Raw genomic sequence first — 23,791 nt, 5'->3', positions numbered from 1 at the left:
TGGCAACAATGGTTGAAACACCAGTTGTTTCAACAATTGTTAGTCAGCAACCTCCCACTTCAATCACTTTCACTACAATAACCACCACTCAAATCATTACCACTGATCCACCCAAAACATCATCAGCCTCTCCTCAACTAAAAGGAGAAGGCTAATTCTGAAAGATGATGATCCTTCACCATCACCAACATCTTCACAACCTTTATCACTTGTTTCAATACGAAACCCTGTTCCTCTCTCTTTAGCTCAAATTCAACAACCAATCACTACCATCACTCCTGCAGGTTTTCAGTTTCCTCTTGAACTCATAGCAGTCAAAGAAGAAATAAAATCCTTCTACTTTGAGGATGATCCGCTAAAAGGATTTTGCCATCAGTTGAAGGATATCCTAGGCCTAACAACATTGAAGAATACTTGAAAGTTAAGGCTCAACAGGCAGAGGATATCTCCAAAAGAAACTCACAAGGAAAAACCGACAAAGAAATTCAAAGGCATTATCAATTTATACTCACACAAGTCAGATCCTTGGAGCAGTTTGCTAAGAATGTTTGTCAACAGATATCAGAAAGAGCATATGAGTCATTGAGAAAAGACTACCTTGACAACATTATGACATACAAGAAATACAAGGGGGAAAATACATGTATAAAGATTGGACCATTCCTGAGCTTGAAAGTAAAGCAACCAGGATTCAAGACATGATTAAAAACAAGGTCAAACACACTCCTCCTGATTGGTCAAAATACAAAAAGAATGTACCTGAAAAGACATTGGAGCTGAAGAGAATGAAAGAGGAGCTAATTGCTGCTGATTATGGGTCTAAAAATCAAGTGATGAGATGGAAAGAAGACAAAGTCAGGACCACCTACAAAAGGTTGGAAGAACTAAGGAAGAAAGATCCAAGGGTTCCACAAAAACCTGACTATCTTGAAGCAGAGGTTTCATCAAGACCACCAAAGCTGCAAATTAAGAGAGCCACTGCTCCAGCTGGTGCTGCCATCTATAAAAGAAGACAACAAAAACAGTTGGATGTTGAAACAGTGGAATAATTAATTGCAGGAGATGACCTTATAAAAGAGGGTATTAAGAAGATGATAGCAGAAACTCTTGGTTTGAATCAACCTGCAAGTACTGCTCAGTCAGTCATCACCATGCCAGCATCACCAAACTCCTCATCTAATAAAAATCTCCCAAGAAACCCACCAGACTCAAAAGTACTAAAGTGGAAAACTGACAAACAGACCCATGTACTGACTGTGATCAAATCTAGTGGAGAAGTGAAGAAAATAACAAGGGAACAATCACTTCCCCTAAGTGTTGAAGATTTGCAGGATCTCCTTGATCTTCCATTTTGTAGGGATGAAGATGACACAGATGCCTTAGACTTTGAGTTACAACTTAAAGGGAAAATAAGGGAACTGTTGATGAGGCAATAAAGATCTACAAATAATAAAGGGTTTTGGCATTATCTGTTCCAGGGGGAGATTGTTGGGATTGAACCCTATCAGAGGAACAGATAATTAAAGACAAAATTGGATCAGAGCAGTGGATCCAAAATAAGCAGATGTTATGTATACAAGTCTCTCCCCTTGAAACTGGTTTCAACATCTGATGACCTCCAAACCACTAATCATTACAACTGATGATCAAGTCAAAGACTGATGAAGACTAAAGCTCTGTTGTTCAATCTACTGCTATGGGTCAAGCACTGCTGAATATGTCAAGTACTGTTGGAGTCACAACAGTGGAAGGATTCAACAGTAGTTTAGTTTGTTTTTATGTAATGTATTGTAATCAGTATTTAGCATAGCAGTGTTTGTATCAGATCAGTTGTTAGAGTTTGTTAGGAGGTTAGATGTCACTTTAATGGTGACATCAGCAAAGATGCCACAGTGGTTGGGCGTGCCTATAAAAAGAACAGTACCCTGTACTGTTCTATTAGCTATCTTCATCACTTTCATTCCTGTACGAACAATCACAATAAGCTTAGGCTGAGGGGGAGTTTGTTACATACTTGCATATTGTAATTGAATCTTGTAATAAATTCAAGCATTCGGTTCAATGTTAAACTTGTATGTTGAAAGCAATTCTCCTATTTGATTGTGTGCAAAGTTTGTTTCCATTTATATTCCGCTGCATTAATCATTCATCTTTCATCATATTTCAAACGTAAAACACAATCAATCCAAACTCAGATCCTAACAGCGGAAATCATCAAAGGGTACATGAAAGATAAGTCGGATCCAAGTGATTCTCTATCTATTTTTATTTTATTTTATTTTCTGTTTTTATCATTTTATTAGTTTAAAAATCTTTTCTCAAAAGTTTGGTTCGATTAGACGTTGACGATAATCCATTATTAAAACATCTTGTGTCCTTGGACGACCTCGGTATCTTGCCATCACTATACTACGTCCGCGATGGGTATACTTTCCCTAAGTGTGTGTGTAGAGCGATAGTAGAATATCGTGTTTTATAAATTTAAAACTTGAAATCGGTGAGTAAAAAGAGCTAAAAATATAACTAAAAGTATAGACACCCACACGCACGCCAAGATTTTGGCGCCATTGCCGGGAACACAAGAATTTTAAGAAAGCTTAAAATTAACGGCCTAATCATTTTCTATCGTTTCTTTTATTTTTCCTCTTTTTCTCCTAAAAATTCTGCTTTCTGTAGATTTAACACGGGGCTGTGTGGGATCAACACGGGTCGTGTGTTAAATATGTAGTATCTTGGAGAAACTGTTTTCTTGTTACTTGAACTTAGACACGGGGCCATGTTACAGGAGCACGGGGCCATGTCAAACTTCCAGTATCTGGGAATTTGAAAACAGAAAGTTTTCCTGGACAGCACGGGTCATGCCAGCCATAGTACGGGGCCGTGTTAACCTTCTGATCAGGCTTACTTTTTATTTTTGTTTGCAGAGAATCACACAATTCTGTATAATTCGCAGGAATACAGTTTGGTGCATGACCTCTACCTCCACCTCCGACAAAGACGTAAAAGTACCGCTTAATGAACCCGAGCACTTTTTGAGAAAAAGACGTAAAGCTAAAAACCAAAAAAAAGCCTCAAACCAAAATCCCCTATAGCGGATCAATGCACTCTCATGGATTACCTACGGCCTACGGTCGGTAATCTTGGAGCCGCTATTAACCCTCCTAGTGTCGATGCTAATAACTTTGAGCTTCGACCACACCTTATCCAAATGCTCCAAAATTCCGCCACTTTCCATGGCCTAGCCGATGAAGATCCCCATTTACATATTACCAACTTTTTTTGGAAATATGTGACACCTTCCGGATCAACGGAGCCTCTAGCGATGCCGTTCAGCTCTGTATGTTCCCTTTTTCCCTCAAAGACTAAGCGAAAGCTTGGTTAAACACTCTCCCAAGTGGGTCCGTGCACACTTGGGATGAACTTGCCCAAAAATTTCTCTACAAATATTTCCCTCCCGCTAAAACCACAAAACTCATGACCGAGATTAACACCTACTCTCAAGAAGACGGGGAATCTTTGTACGAGACATGGGAGTGGTTCAAGGAGCTATTAAGGAAATGCCCACACCACGGTCTTGAACATTGGCAACAAGTTTCCACTTTCTACAATGGACTCTTACCACACACAAGACAAATCCTTGATTCCGGCTCCAGGGGGCTCCTTGGAAATCGGCGACCCGAGGAGATTTATAATCAAATTGAAGAACTTGCTCAAAATAGTTTTCAATGGCACACACCTAGGGGCTCAAAATCTATAGCCTCGGGCATCCACAAAGTGGATGAATCCACTTCTTTGCAAGCCCAAATCGAAGCCTTAACTAATATAATAAAGAAACTTGAACTGAACAAAACAGCTTCGGTTATGGCTTACAAAGGATGCGGCGGCCCCCATGAAAACTGAAGTTGTATGAAAGATCTAGAAAATCAAACGGAAGTGGTAAATTACCTAAATAACCGGCCACGACCATCGGGAGTTCAAAGTAACACCTTCACTCCCGAGTGGCGTAATCATCCCAACTTCAGTTGGAGGGAATCAGGGGTAATAACCAACAAAATCAAAATCAACGTTCTAACTTTCAACAACAACCACAAAATGGGCAACAAAGTTTTTAACCATAACAACAAGGAGGAAGAGAAAGGCTTGAGGATATCACTTGCCTCTTCTCCGAGTCCGATAAAAGATACTTAGAAAGGTTCTCACAAACTGAAGTAGAAATTAGAAACCAAAGGGCTAGTATCCAAAATATGGAAAAACAATTTAATCAAATAGCTCAACATTTCACCGAGAGACCACAAGGAGCCTTAACAAGTAACACCGAAACAAACGCGAAAGCCCAAGTAAACATAATCAACTTAAGAAGTCGGAAGGTAGGACCCGAGAGTGAACCAGCACCCCAACAAGACGGACCAATCCACACTAAAACACCCACCGACAATAACCAAGAAAATACTCAACCCCAAAATACCGGCGCAACCAAACCGCCTCCGGTCCCTTACCCAGTCGTTTACTTCAGCAAAAGACCGACGAGCAATTCACTAAGTTTGTGAGCTTGCTTAAACAACTTCACATCAATCTTCCTTTTGTGGAAGTCCTCACTCAAATGCCAAAGTATTCCAAGTTCATGAGAGACTTCCTCACTCACAAAAGAAAGATTGAAACCATTCAATAAGTCACCCTTAGTGAAGAATGCTTGGCGACACTCCTCAACAAGCTCCCCCAAAAGAAAATTGATCGCGAATGCTTCACCATTACTTGCTCTATCGGCGGATCGCCAATAAGCAATGCACTAGCCGACCTGGGGGCTAGCATTAATTTAATACCGACTTCTATGTTCAACCGACTAGGATTGGGTAAGCCACATCCTACAAAGATGAGCATCTAACTTGTGGGCAGATCGGTAAAGTACCCTTAAGGTGTCATAGAGAACTTAATGGTTAAGGTAGGAGAATTTGTTTTTCCGGCCGACTTTGTTATCTTAGACATGGAAGAAGACACCGAAATCCCGCTCATACTAGGACGACCCTTCCTTGCCACTGCACGAGCTATGGTGGACATGAGTGATGGGAAACTAACATTCAGGGTTGGTGAAAAAGATATCAAATTTGAAGTAGGGCAGCGAGCGGAGGATGATCCAGTCAAATACCTCAACGAGATTGACTCAAGCCTAGACAACGCTTTGCAACGATACAACTCGGGGTGTGAGTCATCTCACATGGGTAATATTTGACCGGCCTTGGGTCTAGCCAAGGACCCTTATAAACGTGGCGTACCATGGAGGCATTCCATGGACTATCCATTAGTTTGGTAGTTTAATATTAGTTTAATTTTAGTTTAATTTTAGTTTAATATGTAGTTTAATATTTTCTTTTAAGCATTTAGCTTTGTAGGAGTAAGGCACGCTCAATGGAGGAAGTGTCACACCCTAATATTTTAACCACAAACCGGTGGGCCCGGTGGGGAGTATCGTGACGAGTTGATATCATCATAGTCGATTTAACACAGTTATAGCACAGCGAAAGGCTTGGAAGGTAAATTACTATTACAACCCGATTGTTCAAAGTACAAATAAAAGAATATACGGACAGTTGTAAAAGAAAGGATCCACAGGCGGATCTAAATAAAATACAAAACAAATTTCAACAGACTTAAGGCATTACGGACTTGCAAGATCCTCTACTTAACGCCCAGAAGCTCCCAGCCTATTACATGTAGTACTTGTCACTTAGTCTTTTGAAAATACGTCCGTTTACACTCGAAAATACTTTTAAGTTATTTTCCCTTATACGGGCTTGGGATACGGTAAAATATTACCGCTTGGTCGGGTATGGGATCATTTGGTCGGATTGTGATTAATAAATCTGCATAACCTGTTTTAATCCATTTTGTTTGATAGCATAAACATTGGGGGTTAATACGACCGTGTCCTGGATATCCTCGGCTCATTTAATTGCAAATGGCCACGACTTAAGCACGGGATGTAGGCATACACTTGACAGTTGCGTATGTAAAAAGACATACCCACATTGTTGGGGATAACTCCTTGTGGGTTTATATTAGTGGTGTGTCTGTTAATCATGTCTCGGCTTCTATACCGGGCCCTAAATGTATGACAAACATGTAAATCTGTATACAAGATTATAAACTTTTTCACTAGTAAAGTGTCTTGGCTTGCAAGAGATAAAGTATTTGTAGGAATAAGTTTTGAAACGTGTTTCCTGGTTAAACACTATCTTCTTAGATGGTTGACTGTTTGATTTGATGTATGTACAGATTCATCCTTCTTTGATGTATGCGGTTTGGAATGGGACTTAGAATGGGACACATAATGAGATTTGGAGTGAGTAGCACTCGACTCCCTGAATACTCGGCCTACAGCTTTACTTACAGCCGTATCTATCATAGCCTGCAAATCGACGCCTATTATGTTCAGTCTGGTGTCATTATTCCCATCAGTTGGGTGACTATGTGCCTCATCCGAGTTGTCCATGATGCAGCTTGAATGCTATATATCAAGTAACAACAACTTATTTAGTGGTCAAATATTGCATCATCATATTCGATGATTAACTAACCATGGTATAAATAAACCACATAGGTTAATAGGTTTAATTATTTTTGAAGAGTGTTTATTTGAACTTTTATTATAGCTAGCCTAGGTTATAAAGAACCATCAAAAGCATTAGAGTGGCACAAAAGGCCTTGTCACTTGGACAATTCAAAATATAAACCATGATCTTATTGGATCGAGGGCATTAAGGTTTGAACATAGTTCTTCACCTTCTGACAGAGAGTCATAGACTACTACTATTGTTGTTATGAAAATGGTATAGCTTGGCCCGTAGGCAAAATAATATCACCAATGGATGCTTTTATATCAGCCATGATTCACATTGTTTTTTTTTTTTTTGGATGACTAGTGTGGTTTCTCTAGCTACAATGTCAGGAGTGTTAACATGTTCTGGATGTTAACAAAGATTTATTGTCTTAAAAGGGTTTTACCATCATAGCCATGTTCATTTTGACATATAGGCTAGGTTATACCATTAAGAAGGTCCTTTGGAATTTATTGGCACATCATTTAGAAATTGAAATGATTGTTCGGTCATTGATGTAATGAATATATATGTATAATATAACAATGTAAATTCCAAAAGAAAACTTTCATTAATGGTACTAAGGACTACAAAAGCTGCCCTAAATGGGTCTTCTAAGTAAGATAGATTGTGTGAAATGGCTTGACGATATGGAAACAATTGTTGACATAAGTGGGTGTGCCAAGGAGGTTGCTGTTAAGTTTGTATCCCAGTCTTTTAAAGGTGATGGCCTAGTTTGGTGGAGGGCACTAATACAGGCCTCGAGGAGAGTTCCACTCTACAACCTATCTTGGGATAAGTTTGTAGAATTGATGAAAGAAACTTTCTGCCCGCAACATGAAGTGGAGAAAGTTGAAGCTGACTTCCTGACTCTAGTCATGAAGAACTTAGATTGTCGAGCATATGTTACTAGCTTCAACTCCATGTCTAGACTTGTGCCTTATTTGGTAACTCCAGAACCAAAGCGCATAGCGCGTTTCATAGGTGGCTTGCCCCCCGAGGTAAAAGGACATGTTAAGGCTTCAAAGCCTACCACCTACATATCAGCAGTAGATCTGTCTCTATCTCTAACACTGGATATTGTCAGAAATAGGTCTGTAAAGAATACAGATGAAGGAAAGAGAAAGAGAGAAGATGATAATTCGCACCGCTCAGATAAGAGAAAGAAAGGTAACTTTGGGTCCAAGAAAAACTCTAATCAGTCGGGTGAAAAGCCCTTGTACGGGAATTGCAAAAGAAATCATTTTGGGAAGTCCACCATATATCCACAGGCCAAGCCCTGTGGAATCTGCAAGAAAAAGGGGCACAAAACATTGGAGTGCAAGGATCTAAAGAATGCAACCTGTTATGGTTGCAATGAAAAAGGGCACATCAACCTGTTATGGTTGCAATGCAAAGAAGCCTGAAGAGGCTAAGAAAACAAATGCCAGAGTGTTTCAAATGAATGCCAGGGAAGCAATGAAAGACGACAATGTTATAACAGGTACTTTCCTCATAAATGATATTTATGCTAGAGTTTTATTTGATTCAGGTGCAGATAAGTCCTTTGTAGACATTAAATTTAGTAAACTGTTAAATCTGCCTATTAAAACTCTAGACATTAAATATGAGGTAGAACTAGTTGACGGTACCTTAGGAACCGCTTCGACAATTCTTGATGGATGTTTTATATCCATTAAGAATCATTCTATCCCATTATCTTTACTGCCAATGAAATTGGCGGGGTATGATATAGTTATAGGCATGGATTGGTTATCCCTTAACCAAGCCCAAATCGCATGTGATAAGAAACAAGTTAACTTCAAAACTCCTTTTGGTGAATCAATCACTATTCAAGGAGATACGCGCTATGGATTATCTGATCATGTGTCTATGCTTAAAGCATCCAAATGTTTGAAGAACGGCTGTGTGATTTACATGGCACTGGTGACAATAGACATGCCGAAGCCCAAGATAGAAGACATTCCGGTCATCTCAGAATACCAAGATGTCTTTACTAAAGAACTACCTGGATTACCTCCCGAGAGGCAAGTAGAGTTCAGGATTGATATTATATCAGCGGCAGCACCAGTTGCACGAGCTCCTTATCGCTTAGCGCCGACCGAAATGAAAGAACTAAGAACCCAATTAGATGAACTTCTGGAAAAACGGCTTTATTCAACCAAGCTCGTCACCTTAGGGAGCATCCATTTTATTTGTGAAGAAAAAGGACGGTTCAATGCGTCTGTGCATTGATTACCGCGAGTTGAACAAAGTAACAATCAAGAACCGCTATCCATTGCCCAGGATCGATGATCTGTTTGATCAGCTACAAGGGGCAAGCTTCTTCTCAAAGATTGATCTAAGGTCGGGGTATCATCAACTAAAAGTGAGAATTGAAGATGTACCTAAAACTGCATTCAGAACGAGGTATGGCCACTATGAGTTCTTAGTGATGCCTTTCGGGCTCACTAATGCGCCTGCAGCATCCATGGATCTCATGAATCGAGTCTACAAGCCATATCTGGATAAGTTTGTCATTGTCTTCATTGATGACATACTTATTTATTCCCTTAATCAAGCCGATCACGAGAAACATCTCCGGTGCATCCCAAAACTTATACAACAGGAGAAGGTTTACGCTAAATTCTCCAAGTGCGAATTTTGGCTTCGCGAAGTCCAATTTCTTGGACATGTTGTAAGTGAGCGTGGTATCCAAGTGGATCCCACTAAAATAGAAGTAATCATGATCTGGGAGGCACCTAAAACACCTACTGAAATTCGAAGCTTCTTGGGATTGGTAAGATACTACAGAAGATTTATTGAAAACTTTTCAAGGATAGCTGCACCTCTAATTACTTTGACCCGCAAGAATGTAAAATTTGACTGGGGTCCTAAACAACAGGAGTCTTTAGAGATTCTCAAACAAAAGCTGAGCAATGCTCCTATGTTAACATTGCCTGAAGGAATAGGAGAATTTGTTGTCTACTGTGATGCATCGCACACTAGCATTGGCCGTGTACTTATGCAGAGAGGCAAGGTGATTGCCTACGCATCACGACAACTGAAGGTGCATGTAAAAAAATTGTGATGGATGTTGGTATGCCGTGAGGATGATGACTAGAACAGTGTAAGTATGATAAATAAGCAATAACACCTGGCCATTGTTATTTCTTGTTTGTTAGTACTTCTTGGTTCTAGAATATGATCCATCATGAGAATACTAATTTCCTTGTTTCTTGATATAAGCCATAATAAATGATGCACTTTTAAAATCATGATTTGAGACAAATTCTATTTAAGGGAAATACAATGATCATTACCTCTCCGGCAAGACTGGGTATGGTGTAGTAGACTCTCCAGCCTGTCCGGGTAAGATGGGGGTACCTCTCCGGCGAGACTGGGTGAGATGGGGTATATGAAGTTCCCTAAATAGTACCATGGCCTATTTTTGGAAATATGAATCTGTTAAATACATTGACCTTATAAATGGTGTGTATATTACAAGTATGTGAAATATATGATTATATAGATATGTACATCTATAAGGAAATCCAAAGACCATAATGATTGACAATTAGAAAAATAACGAACATCTATGTCAATTATAATTTTAGATTTATATATTAAGAATCTCTCGTATACTTCTATTCCAATATCAAACATTATTTTGTTTGATCATCCGTCTCATAACTCGTGTAACAAGATGAACGACGGAAACCCTATAAGTTGGGACGCCATCGAAAGTATAAGAATTCCCCTTGCATTAGGAAACATGTAACTAGAAGTTATGCGAAGACATAAAACATCTAAAAACTTACTTTCATTAAGAATCTCAAAACATATAGAATAGTTCTAGTCAAAGTAAAGTGAAATTCAAAGCAAGGACTAGAATATGCTTAGGAACTAGGATCAATGACAAAACTAAAGGTATTCCTCCACATTTCAGTAAATCTCGAGGACGTGATTTAAAACAAGGTGGGGAGGATATAATGTTCCAAAAAAAAAATTATTTATAAAATTTAAAATAAAGTATATAAAAACTTATGTTATTAGACAGATAGACCATGGGTAAGTTGACTATGAGGTATCTAGACGAACATAGGAACCATTTAATAATTAAATTATATAAATACATTATATTTGAACTTACTCCGTTTTTCATAAAACTTGGTTCAAAATGTAGATAAGATTATTCTCGTTCAAATGGCATATTCATCATTTTATAAAACGTCATATTTTAAAAGTTATAAGTGCCAAATGAGTGAAGTAGTTCAATTAATTATAATATTAATATAATAATAAATTAAAAACATTAAACATATGGAATCTTTGAAATAGTGTACGTGTACACTAAACATGAAATGCAACATTTAAAAGAAAGATACGTGTCCATCCATTTACGTGATCCCAAAGTTACCTTTAGTATAAACAGTCATTTCAACAGAAGGCATTCACTTCACTCAATCTTTCTCAATATTCGCTCCCTTCTGTCTATATATATATTCCTTTTGTTTATATTTCACCTATAATAATAAAGTCCTTCCCCGTTTTAAGTGTTGTAACCCTTGATCACTGATACCCTGTTCGATTGACGTAGGGCCCCGTAACGAATGTCAAGGCTCTGCCCGACTAACTTCGTTGGGGTTCTGTCTCGCTACGTAGGGATAAAGTTGAATTTGGTTACTATACTTAATGCGAGTGCATTACATATTTTATTAAATAATATACCAAACCTCCTAAAACACCCCTGACACTCCTACACATCCTAAAATATACCCCGTATGCAATAAACAAACCCGTATACCTTTTATATTATTAAAAATCAAATAAAACAAAATCTGCAAGGTTGTCGCGGGGCGCGAAGCCTTGGCTATCTATGTCGCGGGCCGCAACAGCTCAATATCTAGCAAAGATCCGGTGCAGCCACGTGTCGATGACTCAGCAACTCTACACCGCCCAACCATCCCTCGCGGGCCGCGAAGGCCTCTCTCGTTTCTTTCGCGGGGCGCGACCAGCTGTCGATCAGGCCCTATAAATTGGAGTTCGACGTCCAATTGGAATTCGTTCATTTTCAATCTTTCTCTCTCAATTTCTACATAGTAATAATAATACCCGGATGTTATACCCACTGAAATAGTGAAGCTCTGCCTCGTTGTTAGTATTTTAACCCCCGGTTACGTATTAGATACGCTGCCCGATTGATCTAGTGCTCCGTAACGGCTGTCGTAGCTCGCCAGACGTAGTCGTTGGAGTTTCTGTCTCGGGGAGTGTATAACTAATGTAAATTGGGTTATTATACTAACGCCTGTGCACTGTTTAAATAATAGATTATAACCAGGAATACACGAAGGAATTACCTGAAGTAGCAATGTGAGTAATCTTCTTTTTGTAAATTGTTTTTACAAAACCTCACACGATTAATTATATATTAAACATTTATTGAGTATTTGTAAGGATACAATTATCGTCGGTATGTTGGGGTTTTGTATACAAAATTTGTTACTACTTTGCGAGGAGTAACATGACCACAAGTCGGGTTGACAGTACCATGGGTGGTAATTGGTATGACTTGGAAACAAATGCAATTGCGTGAACGCTCTCAATACTGTACAATGGTCTTTATTAAACTTGATTAAAACTGAGATTCACTCACCAGTATTTCCCATTGACAAAATGTTTTTAAACGCGTTTCAGGTAACAAAATGTGAAAACCAATTAGAAGCCAGCTGGAGAGCACCGAAGGCTTAGAAAAGTGGCTATAAAAGTTACCTAAATAAAAATGGAGACTTTGTTTTCAATAATTAGAGTTCATCCCTATAATTTGTATTGTAAATAAAACATGGGTTTATCCCATTTGTCTCTCATAAAAATATGGTGTTTAACTCTGATAAAAATATTTCCTAACTACGACCCTGATGAAAATTTCCGATGTCAAATTAATAAACACCGATACCATCTGACTGGTTCGCGGCTCCCTCTCACAGGATAGGGTCGGGGGCTGTGACAACCTATGACTTGGAATTGGGTGCCGTTGTTGTTGCACTTAAGCTATGGAGACATTATCTGTATGGAATTAAATGTGTAATATACTCAGATCACAAAAGTCTTCAACACTTGTTTAACCAGAAAGATCTCAACATGAGACAACGCCGTTGGATGGAAACTTCAAACGATTACGATTGTGAGATTCACTACCATCCTGGCAAAGCGAATGTAGTCGCAGATGCATTGAGCAGAAAAGAAAGAGTCAAACCTATACGGATTAATGCTAAGAGTATTGGGCTTAAGAACAGTTTAAATGAAAAGTTGCTAGCAGCACAGAAAGAAGCTGTATTGGAAGATAACATTTCTGAAGAAAGATTAGGTGCAACTATTGATCAGTTATCACCTGGAAATGATGGAATCCTCAGATTATATGGTTGAATCTGGGTTCCAATTTATGGTGCACTTAGAGATATAATCCTCTAGAAAGCTCATAATTCCAAATACTCAGTTCACCCTAGAGGTGACAATATGTACCAAGACTTAAAGGCAAATTATTGGTGCATGGGTTTGAAGAAATCCATAGCCACACACGTAGCTAAATGTTTGATGTGCTCACAGGTTAAAGTTGAATTTCAAAAGCCGTTAGGATTACTGCAACAACTAGAACTTCCCACATGGAAGTGGGGGATGGTAACCATGGATTTTATCACCAAGTTACCTAAGAAAAGACATGAAAATGATACAATATGGGTCATAGTTGACAGACTGACTAAGTCGGCTCATTTCTTACCCATCAAGAAGACTCATAGCTTCGATAAACTAGCCCAACTATATGTGGACAAGATTGTATCACTGCATGGAGTGCCAGTATCTATTGTATCCGATAGAGATACTAGATACACTTCGTATTTTTTGGAAAAGTTTCAACAATCCTTAGGCACTCGTTTGAATTTTAGTATAGCTTACCATCCTCAGACGGATGGACAAAGTGAGCGTATAATTCAAACACTTGAAGACATGCTTCGTGCATGTGTTATTGATTTAGGTGGAAGTTGGGATGATCATCTTCCCCTGATTGAGTTCTCTTATAACAATAGTTACCATACCAGCATTCAGGCTGCACCTTTTGAGGCTTTATATGGAAGAAAATGCAGAACGCCCGTCTATTGGGCAGAAGTTGGGGAGGCCCAGCTATCAGGACCTGAGATAGACCTTGAGACGATGGACAAGATTGTTCAGATCCATGATCGTCTAAAAGCTGCCAGAGACAGGCAGATGAGCTACGCAGATAAAAGGTGCAAACCTCTATAATTTGAGGTAAGTGTTACTAAAGGTATCACCCTGGAAAGGGGTAATCCGTTTTGGTAAAAAGGGCAAGCTAAGCCCAAGATACATTAGACCATTCGAGATCATCGAGTGTGTTGGTAGTGTGGCCTATAAGCTGAACTTACCTGAAGAACTAAGTGGAATTCACAATGTGTTCCACATCTGCAACTTAAAGAAATGTCTAGCTGATGAATAACTAGCAATGTCTCATAAATACATGCAGATAGATGAAAGCCTGAGGTTTGTTGAAAAACCTATATCGATTGAGGATCGACAAGTTAAAAAGCTTCGAAGGAAGCATGTACCAATTGTGAAAGTGAAATGGGATGCCTGTAGAGGCCCTGAATATACGTGGGAGGTTGAATCTACTATGCGACAAAAGTACCCTCACTTATTTCAGTAAATCCCGAGGTCGAGATTTCTTTTAAGGGGGTGAGGATGTAACACCTTGCAAAAATCGTGTCCAATAATGTGAAGACACATGTCATAAACCCTAAATGAATAATAAGTTGACCTAGAAGGACTAAAGTTGACAAACAGTGAAAGGATGTATGCAGAGGGACTGAAAAGTGTTAACATGCTAAACTTATGCCTCTGAATGACCTTACACGATGTTCGTACTCTCAAACAAGTGAATTATTGGGTGTGAGAAGCCATTTGTGAAAACAATTGAAAGTTTACAAGACAAAGGGTTTAAAGGTGTCAACATATTAATTCTTACCTCTGAGTGACCTTTTATCACGGCCCCCGACCCGGTTTGACCCGGTCCAGGAGCCGCGAGACAGAAACCCGTGGTATTGTTTATTATGACAGCGGAAATTTTAACAGGATCGTTGAAAAACTTGAAATGCCCTATTATTTTATTTCACAATTCGGGATAAAACCGGTAATTTACAGTAAGGGAATTTCACCGAGAAGTCCCTGTTTTACAAAACATGTTTTTTATTTTATTGAGCCACTACTTCAAGCTTGTTAGTGCTCCACAGCACTTTTCCTGGATTCACAGCAGATCACCTGAAACATGTTTTAAAAAGGTTTTATTAGCAAGAAATACTGGCGAGTCATTCGAATTGCACAAAATGACACATTGTTATAATCCACAGTATTAAGGGTGATTACAATGTTTCTATCAACCAATTACCCCAAATCGGTATTTGTCACTTGACTGTATCTGTGACTATGGTCAGATCACCCATTGGCTAACTCGTTGTCCAATGGTGATGGGAATCAAGTAATGTAAACAAAACCCCACATACCGGCAGTAATTGAAGATTACAAAAACTTAATCCCTGTAATTATAACTAGAGAACATTTAGGGTTTTTATAAAGTACTTTGGTAAAAAGAGAATGACTCACATTGCAGATTTAAACGGGCAGAGTTTAGCCTACTGATTAGCCTTGTTAACCTAATTCAAATAACAATGCACACGAAAACTAGGTCAGTAACTAATACATCATTTACAATAACTCACGAGATACAACCCTCACAACGAATGACAAAGTGCCATACTAAACATCCATTGAATTTACGACGAATGACAAAGAATAGCCCTAATGTGGGCAGCACTTAAACATCCATTGGATAGTTTCAATCGATCGGATATTGAATCGTGCAGTGATCGAGTTATTACCTTGTTTGTCGCGGCAACGTTTCGTGTTCGTGTGTGTTTTGTCGTAATTTAACGATATCTCAGTGCACAGAGTGAATTTTTACGTCGAACTAACGCAGAAAGCTAAGTGCCAACCTCCCCTATTTATACTGGAAAGTGGTCTCCCTCGCGTGGCGCGAGGGCCTGTCGCGTGGCGCGAGGGGACCCCTTCCAGAATAGGTTTGCCGCGTTCGTTTCTAGCCTGCATGAGTCGACGGATCGATAAAATTTGCTTCGTACAACAAACTGTGATGATAATCGTCAATTAGGGTTTACCCCCCCCCCCCTGAGTTTTAGGGGCCCTGATCTTGATTCTGATTGCTCTAAAAATTTTAGGGTTTATGCATAATTACTTGGGGTCTCAATTAGGGTTTCCTATTGGACAATTAAAGTAATAAATAATGGTTTTGGTGAGAGTTGTTACATCCTCCCCACCTTAATAAAAATCTCGTCCTCGAGATTTACTGGAACAAGTGAGGATATTTCCGCTTCATTTCCGATTCCAGTTCCCAAGTGTATTCCGGTCCTCTCTTCGAATCCCAATTGACTTTGACCAGCACTAGCCGTTTGTGTTTGAGAAACTTGACTTTTTTGTCCTCTATCTGCAGTGGTTTCTTTACAAATTTTAGCTTTTCATTTACCTCCACATCTTGAAGAGGTACTACCAGGGATTCGTCAGATAGACAATTCTTAAGATTGGATATATGAAACACATCATGTATCCCAGCTAGCTCTTCTGGTAGTTGTAGGCGATAGGCGACTGGTCCTATTCGCTGGATTACTGGGAATGGTCCTACGTACCTTGGACTTAATTTCCCTTTCTTTCCGAACCGCACTACTCCTTTCCAAGGAGAAACTTTCAAGAGTACTTTGTCATCGACTTGAAATTCTAATGGCTTGCGTCGATTGTCTGCATAACTCTTCTTGCGATCTCTAGCCGTTTTCAATCTTTCCTTAATTTGAGTTATCTTTTCAGTGGTTTCTTGTACTATTTCAGGACCTGATAACTGACTTTCTCCTATTTCCGCCCAACAGACTGGAGTTCTGCACTTTCGTCCATACAGTGCTTCGAATGGGACATCTTCAATGCTTGTATGATAGCTATTGTTATAGGAGAATTCAATTAAGGATAAGTGGTCATCCCAGTTTCCACCAAAATCTATTACACATGCCCTGAGCATGTCTTCCAGGGTTTGAATTGTTCTTTCACTTTGTGCGTCTGTCTGGGGATGATAAGTTGTACTTAAATTTAATCGTGTACCCATGGCTTCTTGGAAACTTTTCCAGAAATGTGAAGTGAAACGGCTATCTCTATCCGATACAATGGAGAGTGGACCTCCGTGTAAGGATACTACTTCGTCTACGTATAATTTGGCTTGTCTTTCCATGCTGAAAGTTTCCTTCATGGGTAGAAAATGAGCTGATTTAGTTAATCGATCCACAATTACCCAAATCGCGTCATTACCTTTTCTGGTTTTGGGTAACTTAGTAACAAAATCCATGGTTATTAGTTCCCACTTCTAAACAGGCATTTCTAGTTGTTGAAGTAATCGTGAAGGTTTCTGGTGTTCTGCCTTAACTTGTGAACAAGTAAGACACTTAGATACATATCTAGCTATGTCCTTTTTCATACCTATCCACCAGAAGTTATTTCTTAAATCTTGCTACATCTTATTATTTCCACGGTGCATGGTATACCTAGACTTATGGGCTTCTTCTAAAATTTTATTTCTTAATTCTCCTTGCTTAGGCACCCAAATCCTTTTCTTATGGAATCTCCAAATTCCATCAGTTCCTTTCTCCAATTCCTTTAGTCTTCCTTTCATTCCTTCAGCATCATCGTTGATTGTTGTTGCTTGAACATTCTTCAGTTGTTCCATTAAATCTAACTGTAGATTTAACCTAAGAGCACGAACTCGCTTTTGCTTTTCATGATACCTACGACTTAAGGCATCTGCGACTACATTTGCTTTTCCTTCATGATATTGAATATCACAATCGTAGTCACTTAAAATTTCCATCCACCTTCTTTGCCTCATGTTTAGTTCTTTTTGCCCAAATATGTACCTTAAGCTTTTATGATCTGTATAAACGGTAAACTTACTTCCGTACAGATAATGTCTCCAAATTTTTAGGGGAAAAATTACCGCTCCCAATTCTAAGTCGTGAGTCGTATAGTTTTCCTCGTGCTTTTTCAATTGCCTTGAGGCATACGCAATTACCTTTTTGCGTTGCATTAACACACATCCTAATCCTAGCTTAGAAGGATCACAGTATACTTCAAAATCTTCTGATCCTTCGGGCAATGCTAGAATTGGGGCGTTTGTTAACTTTTGCTTTAAAATCCTAAAGGCTTCTTCTTGTCTGGGTCCCCATACAAATTTTACGGCTTTACAGGTTAGCTTGGTTAATGGCACGGCTATCTTAGAAAATCTTCAATAAAACGTCTATAGTATCCAGCTAATCCTAGAAAACTTCGAACTTCCATAGCTGATTGCGGGACCTTCCATTTAGTGATCGCTTCTATTTTGGAGGGATCTACGTGAATACCTTCGTGATTCACCATGTGTCCTAAAAATTGCACTTCCTGCAGCCAAAATTCACACTTCGAGAATTTGGCATAAAGTTTTTCCTTTCTTAACAAAGTTAAGAGTGCATGCAAGTGCTTACAATGTTCGTCCTGACTTTTGGAATAAATAAGTATATCGTCGATAAAGAGAATTACGAATTTATCCAAGTACGATTTACAGATCCTATTCATCATGTCCATAAATGCTGCCGGAGCATTTGTTAGTCCAAAAGGCATAACTGTAAACTCGTAATGACCATACCTCGTTCTAAAAGCAGTTTTAGGTACGTCTTCCTCTTGCACCTTCAATTGATGGTATCTGGAGCGCAAATCTATCTTAGAAAAATATCTAGCTCCCTGAAGTTGATCGAAAAGATCATCAATCCTAGGTAATGGATATCAATTCTTAATTGTAACCTTATTCAATTCCCGATAATTGATACACATTCTCATTGAACCGTCTTTCTTTTTCACAAACAACACTGGTGCTCCCCAAGGGGATGAACTAGGTTGTATGAATCCCTTACTGAGCAATTCATCTAATTGCTTTTTCAATTCTAACATTACAGTAGGTGCTAATCGATAGGGTGATTTAGCTACAGGTGTAGTTCCTGGAAGCAAATGAATTCTAAATTCTACCTCCCTATCTGGTGGTAATCCTGGTAATTCTTCTGGGAATACATCGGGGTATTCTGAGATTACGGGAATTTCCTTAAGTTGCTTACCCTTAGTGCTAATGATTACCGAAATCATATACACTATTCCTTGTTTTCGTTCATAACTAGCAACTTTCATTACTGAAATGAACTTCATGGGTTTTCGCGGCTTATTTCCTGTAACCATGATTACTTCTCCGGTGGGTGCACTAATTTCTATAGAGTTCATATCACAAAGTATTCGAGCATGGTTGGCTACTAACCAATCCATTCCTAACACTACATCGAATCCAGCTAAAGTCATAGGTAGCAGGTTTGCAGAAAATTTATGACCTGAAAGTTCTATGTTTGCTTTCTGCAAAACCGTATCTATGTTAACGGAATTTCCGTCTGCCATTTCTACTGTAAAAACTAGCCTAATTTTGGTTAAAGGTAGCTTAAGAGCTTGGCAGAATGAAGTATTTATAAAACTTTGGTTCGCACCAGAGTTAAATAATACTTTGGCATACACGTTGTGAACTAAGAACGTACCCGCTATGAGGTCAGGAATCAGGTCGGCTTCCTGCGTGGTCAATTGAAAGGCTCTTGCGTTCTTCTTGGTAGTTCCTTCTGCAGGTTTAGCCTTGTTGTCTGCTGGTTTGACCAATTTAGGGCATTCTGGTCAGAAATGCCTAGCTTCTCCACAGTTGAAGCAGACTTTGGTTTTCTTCCTGCAATTTTCTTCACGATGTCCTATAGCTTTGCAAAAGTTGCATGTTTCATTACACCTTCCAAAATGCTTCTTCTAACAGTTCCTGCAAGGTGGCAGAATGGAAGATTGTCCAGTTCCTCCTTTCTTAAAATTACTATTATTACCCACACGAAATCCTTGGGTAATTTTCTGAGCCAATTCCTTCTTCCTATTTTCCTCCCTCGTACGCACCAGCCCGTCAGTCAGAGTGTTAGCTAATTCTACTGCATCATCGATCGTGCGGGGTCTCGCAGTCTTGACAATATCACGGATTTCGCTAATTAAACCCCAAATGTAGCGAGAGATAAGTACCGGTTCTGGCGAAGCCAGAGTAGGTTCAATTCAAGCATACTCGAAGAATTTCATAGTACACCCTCGACAGTCAACATTCACCATCCGATGGCTCAGAAACTTATTCGCCATCTGCTCTTTTTCGTATTTAGGGCAGAATTTCCTTTCCACCAGACGCTTAAATTACCCCCAACTCATGGCGTAGGCCATGTCACTTCCCTTGGCTTGCAATATCGTATTCCACCATTCTAATGCTTCTTCCTTGAAAAGGTGAGAAGCATACATCACTTTATCTTCCTCGGCACATTTATTTATTTTGATTACTACCTCGGTTTTCTCCAACCAACGCAGTGCCGCAGTCGCCCCTTCATTGCCTGCGAACTCAACAGGTTTACCGGCAAGAAATTCTTTATAAGTGCAACCAGGTGTTGCAGCTTTCATTTTCTTAAGTACCGGGGCTTGAATCCCATTATCATTATTACCGCCTCCATTAATACTATTACTGGAATTATCTTCGTGCGTGCGTTTACTGGGATGAGCTTGTGAAGGCTCAGCAAGACTTTTTACCACAGCGACGATGGCTGGAATAGCATTAACTATTTCCTTGAGCGACGATGTTTTCTATGTCTTGCCGGTTTAGGAAGTGATCCTCGTTATTGTGTTCCGATTGATTAACTTCATTAACTGGTTCATTAACCGCGTGTTCCATCTGAATGTTTATCAATCACATCTATTATTTAGTATAAACATTTTGGTACACTGTACGACCAGACTTTATTTAAAATAGCAAACATAACAACCTTATATATCTATTACAACTTAAAACTGAAATACTGTTATCTAATTTGACTATGATGATTATGCTCCGCAATTATTTTATTGCCTCGTATTTATTTATATAATTTCCATGGTTGGTCTAGGTTTGGCAGTTTATCTTAATTAAGGATCAAGATTTACTGCTGTATTGGCTAACATATAGAGATCTGTCCATTTTTCATCTAATTTGTCTTCCCACGGCGGGTTTTTGCCTATTTCCTGAGTCTCCTTATTAACTATCACTTCTTTTGAATTGGACGTCCCTATTTTCTCGTGGCTTTTTCTAATAATCCAGTTTCTTTTCTTGGTAGTAAGTGGGTTCTCATACTGTGCCTTACAAATAAATATTCCCTCCTTAGTATTTATTGAATATCTTGAGGAATCTGATTGAGATGAGTGTTCCTTATCTTTTTGGGCAATATCTAGTTGACGATAGATGTCCGAAATCTTTTGCTTACCCATACTGTAAATTAACAAATAGTCAAATAACACAAAAATACACATAATCAAGCTAACACGTATAGCCAAAATTGTCGACCTTGCGACTATTCGATTTTTATATTATATTATGCATCCATACACGTATATACTCCCGTATCCAGATCCCAAATATTCAGTCTTACAGGTGAGTATACCACAGATGATATCTGTTCAGGGGTAAATGCGAAACCGTGAGACTTCAGGTCAGAACTTCCGTTCAGTAGAGAGATGACGGCTCGACTTTTGGTGGGTCCCCTTTAGAGGATCTTTTGTTACAACAGCAAAGATTACCAATTTTATTGTTTAATCAGTTTGCTGAGGGCGGCGCTTTTCAAGCATTTGCAGAAAGTATTATCCGGGAACTAGGTCAGTATTTCCATACAGCAGAAGTCCCGGAATAATACCCCAGATATCACTGAGCATAAAGACCTAGTATCTCAGAATACGGGACCTTTCAAACAAGATTTCGGGGGTTACCCATATACCCAAAAATAGTTACCCACGAATTAAGTAAGTTTGACTTAGGTTTATATCTCGTTTTAATTTACCAAATGTGCGAAAATCTACTGACACATCCGCAGTAAGATTGTTTATCACATTTTGACTTTACAATTCTTTAGCGTGTCGTGATAGTCCACTGATGTACTATCATTTCCTCTTTTATGCAACAAAAACTCATTTTTCAGTTTTATCATGTTTTTGGCTTTTTCAAATTTTCTGATGTTTTTGGATTTTCTAAAAATTCTTACTCCCCCTAAAATTCAAATACATCTAATGAAAATATGAAAACAAACTGTACAGAAATGACAACTGACATCGAAACACTTCAATTCTCCATCCGTTTGGCTTAAACAATCAGAACTCCCCCTCACAACAAACTATTTTCCCATAATGATTTCAAAACACTTAAGTTTGTTTTAATCAGAATGGTTTTTCCGGAAAATAAGTTTAGTTATTTTTATCTTTTATAAAATGGGGTTCAAATCATCACTTTGTTTACCAAAATCTTGAATGAGAATTAAATCAAGTCCAATTCAATGACCTTGATTTAACCACTTGTAAGATATACACCAATCACTACCATACAACCACTTGTAGGTTTAGCAATTAAGCTTATCAAACCTGTTTTTCAACCAATTACCATCTTTTGGTTGAATTCTCAAGGTGCCGATTCCTACTCCTCGCTTACAAACCTGGGAGTTCCGGCAAGTCCTGCAACTTCTCAAACACAGATTTAGAAAGATGCCGATTCATGATCCACAATACCATCTTGGGATCTCCGGCAAGTCAGGTTTTCATTCTTGAAAAAATATATCCACCCAAGCCTGACCTTCCTTGGGTGTAACCTCATCGTTTTATTTGTTTCTTTCAACCGACCTGTAAACCCATCCTTTGGAAGCATAAAAATCCTGAATGTTTTGGGCCTTACCACTGACCTTTTTTCCAAAGATGCGTTTTACATTTCCGTTAAAAGTTTTTTCAACATCAATTTTCTTCTTGTCAGAATAAAACTGATTTGAAATTTCAACTTTTCCTATTTTAGATTTGTAATTTTTAGCACTTAGTGGCGGAAAATTCACATCGTCCACTTTCTGAACTTTCTTTTCAATCTTTTTCTTAACACGTGGCTCCTCTGATTTTATGGAATCAGATTCATCACCAGACTTGTTACCTGAACCTTTTACAACCCATTTCTGATTTGTGGCATTGTCTATTCTTTTGAAAGCACTCTTTGAACATTCTCCTTTTTCATAAGTTGAATTCTCAAAGCCTGTGAACTTCCGGGTTGACAGTTCAGTCTTCTCAACAACTTTTTCTTTCATTTTTCTTGATACTTCTTGTTTTGGTCGAAATGTCTTTGGACAATCTTTCGCAACATGACCCACAGCTTTACACTGAAAACAAGATCTCTTTTCAACCTTCTTCGGGTCTTCCTTCTTCTTCATGTCCTCTTGCTTCTTAGCAAGGAATTCTTGATTTGTCTGATTTCTGAATGATTTCTCCTTTTCAGCTTCTGTTGTTTTCCTGCAACAAACATTGTTTTTGGTTTATAAACTTTTTCATTTTTATAGTTTTTATGTGGATCAAAACCAAGACCTTTCTTTTTGTAATTACGATTATGGTTTGGTTTCTTTTGGAAACTATAACTGTTAGTGCACCTACGTCTGCTGACTACGTCTTCCATCAAGTCTTGAAGTTGAACAGATTGGAATTGACACAGAATCCTAGTAATAGTGATTATTGTATAGAATCGCTTATATGTACATATCTAGGATCGCTCATGTGTCAAGAAATGTTCTGGATCGCTTATTAGGATAGTATATGGATCCCTTATATGGCATTGATCTAGGATCGCTTATGTGGACTGCCATATAAGCGGACCAGAAAGCTTATATATAGGGCATAGGAGCGATCCACAACACATAGTAAGAGGTGTATTGTTCCGGTACTCTGCCGAAGTGCTGTCTGATCGTGTAAACTTGCAAGAAATCAATACAACAGCAATATTAAAGTGAATACAGCGTCAATTGCACCGAATTATTAGTTTCCGCCTCTTAATTCGGATATGAACTTCTCTGAACGACTCAAACAGGTCGACAAACGATCCTACAAGTGGTATCAGAGCTCAGGAGGAGGAGTTCTTGCCATTTTAGCTGCTATTCTTCTGATTTTCTACACTTTCTTCACTTTTTCAAAATTTTTCACGGTAAAAC

General features: G+C 38.7%; 1 non-coding gene across 1 annotated transcript; it reads right to left on the bottom strand.

The window, feature by feature from the left end:
* Positions 1–3,468: 3,468 nt before the first annotated feature.
* LOC118492640 lies at positions 3,469–3,575 on the bottom strand. The gene has a single exon (XR_004894644.1). It is a non-coding gene; the product is annotated as a small nucleolar RNA R71 (small nucleolar RNA).
* Between the last annotated feature and the right edge of the window lie 20,216 nt (positions 3,576–23,791).

This window comes from Helianthus annuus, chromosome 5 (assembly GCF_002127325.2).
Source record: "Helianthus annuus cultivar XRQ/B chromosome 5, HanXRQr2.0-SUNRISE, whole genome shotgun sequence".
Taxonomy (NCBI): Eukaryota; Viridiplantae; Streptophyta; class Magnoliopsida; order Asterales; family Asteraceae; genus Helianthus; species Helianthus annuus.
This window is presented reverse-complemented; position numbering and strand designations above follow the sequence as displayed.